This window comes from Tauraco erythrolophus, chromosome Z (genome assembly GCF_009769465.1).
Source record: "Tauraco erythrolophus isolate bTauEry1 chromosome Z, bTauEry1.pri, whole genome shotgun sequence".
Classification (NCBI taxonomy): domain Eukaryota; kingdom Metazoa; phylum Chordata; class Aves; order Musophagiformes; family Musophagidae; genus Tauraco; species Tauraco erythrolophus.
The window spans coordinates 25,423,979-25,433,669 of record NC_141496.1 but is presented as its reverse complement, the minus strand read 5'-3'; positions in this window follow the sequence as shown (position 1 = coordinate 25,433,669).

The window sequence follows — 9,691 nt, the reverse complement described above, 5'->3', positions numbered from 1 at the left end:
AAAGTAGGTGTCTCAAAGTTCAGTGAGAAATAGAACTCTCTAATATTCCTTCTAAATCTTTTCTTTCACTATCCTCCCTTAGGTTCACTGGCTATACCTTTTCATCTCTGTACAGCTGTGTGAATTGCTTTATTCTCGTTTTTTCTCTGTTTGAAAAGCGAATGGAAAACTGTAACCTTTTTTTCTGTTGGATCTACTCCTAGCACAGGCATCTTTTGATGGATAACAAAAGTGGCCTAATTGATGTCTTCTTTACTGTTCCTTATTGATCCTGCTGCAGCAGGCATGTTTGGTGTGGGAAAGAGTCATCCTATTCACAGCCTGTCCAAAGCTAATACAGCCCCCACGTTAATTTAAATGGCTCATGAGAACAGTGTGCTGGGGCTCTCTAATGGGCTTCCTGATACATGCATTACAGGTCAAGCCAGGTTATTCTCCCTCCTTGAATCCCATACTGGTTCCCTCCATATCACCACATCATATTTATACTCTTTTTCCTCACACAGAAAATTAAACAGAAATTACTCTTTTTCATGACACTCCCTCTCTCCTCTCATTCTCCTACTATTCAAACACACTGATTACTTTCTTCTGTTAGAATAATCTGTCACCATGTTCATTTTGCATAACGTGTGCTAATCTCAGCCTGTGGATCAGCAAGAGCTTTTAATCTTTGAAAACCTCCTGGGCACTACATGCTCGCATGCACCCTATGTGTTAGACTTGGCATGTACGTAGATCTGTAGTGCACTCACGGCACTGTGTGTTAATGGTATTTTTGAAGGAACAGGCAGGAGATGTAGGACTACCGTTAAGATCTTCTTTCAAGCTGTGGATTTGAGGGCCAAAGTCTTAAAACAGCACTGTGTGTAACTGGCATGTAAGAAATCTCTAGCAAAAAGGAGCAGTAGTTAAGGTGAAGCTTAACTTTTAGCTTCAACTCATCTGCATGAGATTGAAAGTAGAGATCTGGTAATGAATAGTTCATACTACAAAAACTTGAACAAGCAGTAATTCCACAATGATGGTCTGTCATCCATGAAGTTTATCAAAATTATAGGTTATAATAAAAAAAATGGGGTTTAAAGTGTTTATTAAATATACCAGTGTTACCATGCAACCAGATTAACATTTGTTTGAATGATCTGTAGGTAATGTAATTATTTTATTCTATTTTTTATAATACATATATTACTTCATTATGATATCTTTTGAATTTGCCAGAAGCCTTTGAAGAAAGCACAGTTAAAAAAAAAACAGTAAATGCAGGGCCTGCTATAGAACGAAGGATTTGCCACATTTCCCAGAAAATGTACACTCATGACAACTCAGAATGGTGAGAAAGGAGGTTTTGTACATGTTCCACATGGCTCTCAGCAAGGACTGCAGCAACTCTGACTCTGACTGAATGTGATAAACAGCATCAAGGCTAATACAGTATCTAAAAGCTACATCTCATATAAACTGATGTCAAAAAACAATTTCTTAATGAATGTCAGCATAATTATGTCAAGTGTTATTTTGCTTTTTCTTTCCATTAAAGTTGAAATGTTTCATTGTTTCAAACATTTATTTGAAATAAGTACTGAACATTTTTTTCATTTATCCATTATCTGAAAAGAGAAATCTATTTCTTGTTTTTTTTATAAAGGTTTTTAAAAATACGAGAAACAAACGTTCAGATATTTAGTAATTGACTTCTGCTGGTGGATTTATTAAACCATTTTTTTTTCTATTCTTGCTTAAATATTATTGAAGAAAATTTCAATTCATTTTCAAAATGGTAGCATGTATAAATTTGTTTATAATATTAAATCAGAAATATATTTACCAACATAAAAATAAATGAGAAATCTGCTGTTTTCCTATATAAAAATAACTAGTACAATCATAAGTCTTACATAGGCTGCAGTAATGATTGCAGGAGGATACTTAGACAACTGATATAAATTAACATAGGAAGGGAAAACATTTAGTCCAATAGATCCTAGATCATAGAATCATAGAATGGTTTGGGTTGGAAGGGACCTCAGAGATCATCTAGTTCCAACCCCCCTGCCATGGGCAGGGACACCTTCCTCTGGAACAGGTTGCTTAAAGCCTCATCCGACCTGGCCTTGAACACTACCAGGGATGGGGCATCCACAGCTTCTCTGGGCAACCTGTTCCAGTGCCTCACTACCCTCACAGTAAAGAATTTCTTGCTAATATCTAATCTAAATCTACCCTCTTTCCATTTAAAACCACTACCCTTGTCCTATCACTACAGGCCCTACTAAAAAGTCTCTCTGTCTCTCCTGCAAGCCCCCTTCAAGTACTGGAAGGCTGCAATAAAGTTTCTTCCTGGAGCCTTCTCTTCTCCAGACTGAACAGCCCCAACTCTCTCAGCCTGTCTTCATATGAAAGGTGCTCCAGCCCTCATCATCTTCGTGGCCCTCCTCTGGACCCGCTCCAGCAGCTCCATGTCTTTCCTGTGTTGGGGACTCCAAAACTGAACACAGTACTGCAGGTGGGGATCTCAACGAGAGCAGAGTAGAGGGGCAGAATCACCTCCCTCAACCTGCTGGCCACGCTTCTCTGGATGCCGCCCAGGATACGGTTGGCTTTCTGGGCTGCCAGTGTATATTGCCAGCTCATGTTCAGCTTTTCATCCACCAGTACCCCCAAGTCCTTCCCCACAGGGCTGCTCTCAATCTGCTCATAACCCCAATATTTCTCCTTATGACTAATAAAAGAGACGTATCTCCAGAGTTTTAATTGGGTATTTACTTTGATATACTGTGTTTTTAATACACTTAGTACTATAATTATACCTTCTCCTTATATGTAGCAATATATAAAAAAAAGTAGTAAGCACATTCATATATACTACTGCACTAATTAAGAGGTGTTAAATAGGCAGTGGTTTTAACTGCATTTAACTCTGTTTCATTTTTACAGGACCTTACAGGATGCACTGAAAGTAGCCTCATCAAGTTGTTGCTGCTTTTAGAACATTGACAGTATTTTTTTCTTCCAGAAGTACAAACAGTTGTTTTCTAGGAGCTGGACTGATAAAGGATCATGATTAAAAAGGGCTCAAGGTATCAACATAGTCAGGCATTTACCAAGTGAACTGAAATTTGAAGTAAGACTTAGAATTCTTTCTATCTAGAAGAGAGAATATTACATGCAGGAGAATAGGATTCACAATAGTCCTATCGCGACTGGGTGAAAAAGACGGTAAAGCAGGAAAGATGTATTCAAGACTACCACTTCCCTCTTTTCCCCTTCTTCTATATACCCTTGACTAAAGCATGTAACTTAAAGATTAAATTTCTGTGAAATAGGAACTTTAACTCCATCTTCTGTACTTAATAATGTATTTAAATTCAGACAGAATCACAGAATCTTTTAAGTTGGAAAAGACCTTTAAGATCATTGAGTCTAACCGCAATACAGTGTCTTTCTTTCACGTGACATCAGTAGTGTTGATGCTCCTCACATGATGCCTACGCAATCAACTGGTGCTTAGGGCATTGCTGTGGACAAGGGGAGTTTTGGTTCTGGGAGGGTATGTTTAAAACCCTTTCCCAAAAGCACTCTGGCCACTAAACTGTAGGAAAAGATCACCGTGATCAGTGATAAGCACAAGTATCATTATACACAACAGATACTGCTATTCTAAGGGCAGTTAGGTGTCCAGGACCTTTGGAGAGTATAGGCCTAATTCGTTCTACCTTACAGTTCCTTCCTGGGAGTAAGGGATACTTGGAGAGCTGCAGCCACTCAACTTCCACTTTTTTAACAGTCACCTAGAGCCTGATCTGGCAGTGCACAGGCAGTGTGCAGTGTCACCTGACCGCACTCCCTGCCATCAGTACGATTTCCTAATGCCAAGCGGTATTGCACACAGCCAGCTATGCTGGCTCCGGACCATGCGAGGATTCCTGCACTAAAAGGGGAGTAGAGGACAGCCACTTCAGGTGCAGTATGGCTGTTGCGGCAGTACAGAAGAAGGATTAGTGAGAGACTGGATTTGTCTGTAGAGTAGGTTAAAAACCGAGGAGCTGAATTCATTGCTGAATCAGGACTTCATCCTTACCTGTTTGGAAGACTCTCTTTCCTAGGACTCGACGCTTTCTCCTTCAAGTCTTTGATTTTAGGTGCACTGTGACTCGCTTACTGTGCAGTGACTGGACTCACTGCTTTACCTTTCAGCAAGAAATATACATGTTTCACAGTTGCTGTTGCATTTAAAGATTTTTTAAAAATATAATACCATTCATTATGTTTGAAATAATTTTTTACCTTGCTTTGGAAACCTACTCATTATTAATGTCTAAAAAGTGAGTCATTTCAAGACTTTTTTTTTTTATTCACCATGTATCACAATTTTGTGCTGTCTTTCTAATATAATGCTGAATTATGCTTATAGTGTTTTTTAAAGAGACAGCTCAACAGTCTTTATGAGCATCCTTTTGTACAAAAGAAGTTGTATGACTGCTATGATGACATTTCTGATCACTGATGATTCTGACAATGGAAAGGTTTCTCTTAGGTTTGTCCAATAACCACTGGATTGCTTTACTTGTGTTTGTTAAAAAGCTTAGATGTGAAATAAACTCTTCTTGTGAGTAAAAAACCAGAACTATTTAATAAACCACATTGTGATTTATATTTTGCCTGAAGTAACTTGCTCTTTGCACTATTCAAAGGTTTAGACATTTTCTCCTATTCCTGATGAGGTTACTTAACTAAGCAGAATGTGGAGGCTAGTGGGTGTCCTCCAGAAATCTTCTCGCCATGGATCACAGACAAATCCTGAAAAACTTTTAATATTAAACTTCCTGTAAAGCAGTACAATAAAGAATTTAGTTAATATCTACACAAGCCATGCATGTATAATTTGGCTGTCTTTTAACTGAAATTATGGTAATAATGATAATTTAGTTACTGTTGCCAAAACATGTATTAACTTCTTGGATTAGCACTGTAGTACTTGCATTTAGGTATCATCTTCCGCTTGTAAAAGTGCCTTTCACTTGAGAAGCTCTTAAGTGCTTTGCACAGTGAGCATTGTTACTACCAGGCTCTGTATGGAAAATGAAGTTCTGAAGAACTTGTTTTTAGAGATTAAAAATAATGAGAATTTGACCTTTAAGCCACTCTGAAAATAAGGCCCTTTAGGAATAATAGATAAGAAAGGTGAGAAATAGAGAAGGGTGTCTTGATTTATGCTGTTGATACCGTTACACTATATTCCTGTCTTAAGCAGAATTAAAGACAATTACTAGTACAGCTTGGTAATTTAATTCCGTTATGTCATTTTTTGTAGTTTAGAATTTAAGTCACAGTCTAGATGATAAATAAAAATGAGTCTCGGAGCCTTAAAACTCCCAGGCGAGTACAATACGAAACTATCAAACAATTTTGTAGGTGACACAATTGGTGTTCATGTAAAATTTTGCTATATGCATCGGAAAAATGTGTGACTACACAGCTACTTACTAACTTCCATGTTCATTTAATTCACTAGTCTTTAAAAAGATCGAAAGTGGGGTCAACACCAGTTCTCTAAGATGGAACCAGATAGGGTTATAAATTGCCTGTAACATTAACTTCTTGCAAACGTTCTCTGCTTGATAAGGTATAAAAGAAAATCAGCATGTTCTTCCTCCTCTGAAGTCTAATTCAAATTATTTTAGAACTACTTTAACTTCTGACAGCTGAAATGCATACATTAGCTAGCTAGAGCCATCTGCAAGGCAAACACATTCTTATCTCATATGCTGTCTTTCAGGCACCATCAAATACCATACTATGACTGGTAACGAATTCTGGAATCATGTACATCCCTAAAGATTTATAATCTGCATGGATTAAGGACAGCCTTTTGCGAATTTCAGTAATTTTCACACTTTGATTCTAAGTCTAAACACTATTTACTGGGTAGCATTATGAAGAGCTAATACCCCCAAACCAGGGATTATTTTAGGGAGACTGGGTTTACACAGGATTCTTTAAAGTACTATTTTTCACTTTTCATTGAATACGATGGTCATCTAGATTTTTATGTCAATATGTCACATCCTTTATTTTGTACAGTTAATACTGTGAGGCTACATGAGATTTCCTTTCTGCTCAGTCTGAATTTCATTCTCTAGCTCAGAAACAGCAGAGTACATTATATGAGCAGCATTTTAATACTCATTTTTTTATGACAGAGTAAAAAGGATTTTAAAAAATTAATTTTTAATGCTTGTATCAATATCAAATGACTTACCATGATCTTTTTATGGGTGGCATTTACTTTTTCTGATTCATTGTCTTGTTTGAGGATAAAAGATTACATGTGGAGTATATTTTAAGTGATTGCCTGATTACATTTTAATGCCTTATCGGAAATGTAGAAATACTTCAACTGAATGCTGAAAATGTTTGATGGAAAATGTTGATGGAAAATGAAATAGATTATTATTACATTAAAATGATATCTAGTGAAAAGTCAGAATATAATTACTGCAGTTTTCTCATTCTAAAACCAAACTGCAAATTTAAATAAGCCATCACACATACAGTATCATAGTGATACGTATCACTTGTATAACATCAATCCAGAAATCACGGGAACAGTTTTATTCCACTTGTAAATTATATGGAGATGTCGAGGGCATGAAGCTGAAGGAGTCTTTCCAAATTTTATAGAGTAGAATGGATATTAAAAAATGTGGCTGAGGGAAGGCAGCATAGCTGATGGATGCCAGAGGAGTATCTGGTTAGGAGATCCTGTCATACTGAGGTCTAGAATATTTTTCGAATTCAAAAACTACTTAGTTAAGTACACACAAGATACTGACTGTTGCTACAATATTCAAGGATGTGCTAACAGGTATATTTAAAATTTCGAACAATCCTGTTGGGCTTTTCTTAATAGTAACATTTTTCATGTATCATGAGCAATCCTGAATGAAGGAGCATGTTTTCCCAACCAAGGATTAATGTGTAAAGGCCTTACGCCTCTGAGAGCCCTTAGGAAACCAAGTCCAGGCAGGCTGAGCCAGCACCTCAAGGGCTGCCACTCTTCTCTTTCTATTCTCATTTCCTACCAGCCTCAAACAAAGCTGAGGGAACAGTCAGCTGTTTTCTAGTCAGTGGTCAGTAAAATAGCTTTGTGCCATTAACACTGACCTTCCCTTTTTTTTTAGGCCAGGCTGAAAGGCATCCATCCAGTACCTGCGACTGCTACCCATTACTGCTGTCCAGTACTTTCCTGGCAGCTGCTGCCACTTTACACCTTCATGGTTGGTTTCTTGCAAGAACCAACCATGCTCTGGCTCCTGGAATCCTTTATAGAGAACTTCCATAAAGGAATCCAGAAGCCACTTACAAAAGACCTTGGGGTTTTGTTTATATCTAGTGCTACAAAGTGTTTTGTGCAGTTCTTTGCCAGGGCATGTATTTTCTTTCTGTTTACGTTTGACACAATTTTCATTAAAGGCTGTAAAATCATAGAATCATAGAATGGTTTGGGTTGGAAGGGACCTCAAAGATCATCTAGTTCCAACCCCCCTGCCATGGGCAGGGACACCCTCTACTACACCAGGTGTAGTACACCAAATAAATTAGGTCACAGATTTTTACCTGGGTTAACTTCAGAGTTTCAGGAGGGGGCATGTCATGCCTCAGTACATCAACTAGTTGAAATGGAAGAGCAGCCTCAAAAGGCAAAAAGCAGTAAAAAATACTAGCACACCATCTTGTCTCCTTTGGGTAGAGTTCAGCAGTCACAGATCAAGCAAAACACCTTAAGAAAACTGGCAATATTCAGGAACGTTTTCATGAAGAAGACAAGGAAAATCAACATCTGCCATCAGATGCCCTGGATAACTCCCACGGACTTGCATGGACACCTGTGCATTAGAGGACAAAAGCTGACCCTAAAGTGCCAGTGGAGACTGTGTATCTGAATATGTGAAGAGTGCCCTGCGCAGAATTTAAAGGGCAAGGAAAACCATTGGCTCTCCTATGAAACTCTGTCCTGCTGAGAGACTTTCCTTGAGAAGAAAGCCCTGAGCTTTTTGTTCTACAGTGTCCATCTGCTGACTTGCCCATAAGTATCCTCAGATCAAATTTGTCAGCCTATTCAGCGCATTTTCTCCAGTATGTATCACAGATGGAAGTTTGCCCTCTAGAATCTGTAATAAAATAATTTTAGGGAACTCACAATATAGAATTAGTCTTCTTTTAGAACTTTTTTTTTTTTTTTAGTAAGAAATCACTGTAGAAATATAATCAAGGAAAAGTGTACTGTCCTAAATTAAAGATTGCATTTTACGTTTAAAACTTCCACAGCATAACACTGGAAAGTACTTCCAACTAGGATTATATTTTAAAGCCTTACCAGAAATGTAGAAGTATTTCGACTGAAGAAAATGTGTGATGAAAAATGAAATAGATTAAGTTATTTTTAACTTAACTTATTTTTAACTAAATTATTTTATTAAGTTAATTTTGACAGTATGTATTTTTCAGGATCACATTACAGCAACAAAGAAATCCTAACATGTCTAAGACACTGGAGGTTTAGTTTACTTTCAGTTAATAGGGTAATCAAATGTAAGTAAATGTAAAATTTGAACTTGCTTGTGCCACAAGAAATTCTGAAAACTCATTTCCAAAGTTCAATCAGAATCTCCTTTACAGTAATGAAAAAAGTTTGTAAGACAAAAATGCAGTTGCAGATATACATGAGAAAGTAGATCTTTACAATGATGGCTTCACTGATTCTGCTGGGTTCTGGATCACTGCTGAAGTCCATCATAAATGTGTGTATTTAAGGTTTATCAGGCTTTGGTCCCAACATAAGAAATCCTAAAGAACCTAATTTGGAGAAAGGTGATCTTCAGTTCTTCATCAGGTCCCTTTAGAAGGAAGGCCTCATGCTGGCAATGCCAACCTGAGGCACCCCGACTTAGGAGGTGCTTTGGGAAATGAGTGTGGAATTTGGAATTTTGGAATTGAGTTCAAACCTTTACTTGTAAAAAACCAGATTTTTAGACTTTAAAACCTAAATAATAATGAAAAGTTTAAATAATAAATTCTGACTATCAATTTCTCATAGTAAGATGACTCACACTGGAATAATACAACTAGATTTCTTGTGACTTTTTCCTTTGTACTCTTTTGAACTTTACAATTAGAGGACTGCAACGACCACAGATTTCAGTAAGTAGGAGGAAAGATAACCCCTTAAAGTTTGAACTGGTACCCAAAGAGAGATTGGTTGTATTGACTCAAGATACCAGTGAGAGAAAAAAAAATGATAATGAATTCTCCAGCCAGAGAATTACAGATATGTTTGGAAAAGAACAGAAACGGAAATAAATGTGGGCCAAGTCCTTCCAGCATTGCACTGCCCTGTTTTATTAAGCGAAACCAGCATCTACTCAACTTTCTGGCTTATTTGCCTGTTACTGAAAGATCTACTTTTTCTTGTCCTCAACCTGCTAAGTCTGGTGTGATGACTTCACAGAATCACTCCTATGAGAGATGCTCCACGGGTCCTGAGGGAACTGGCAGATGAAGTTGCTAAGCCACTATCCATCATATTTCAGATGTCGTGGCAATCTGGTGAAGTTCCCAATGACTGGAAAAGGGGAAACATAGCCCCCATCTTTAAAAAGGGGAAAAAAGAAGACCGAGGGAACTA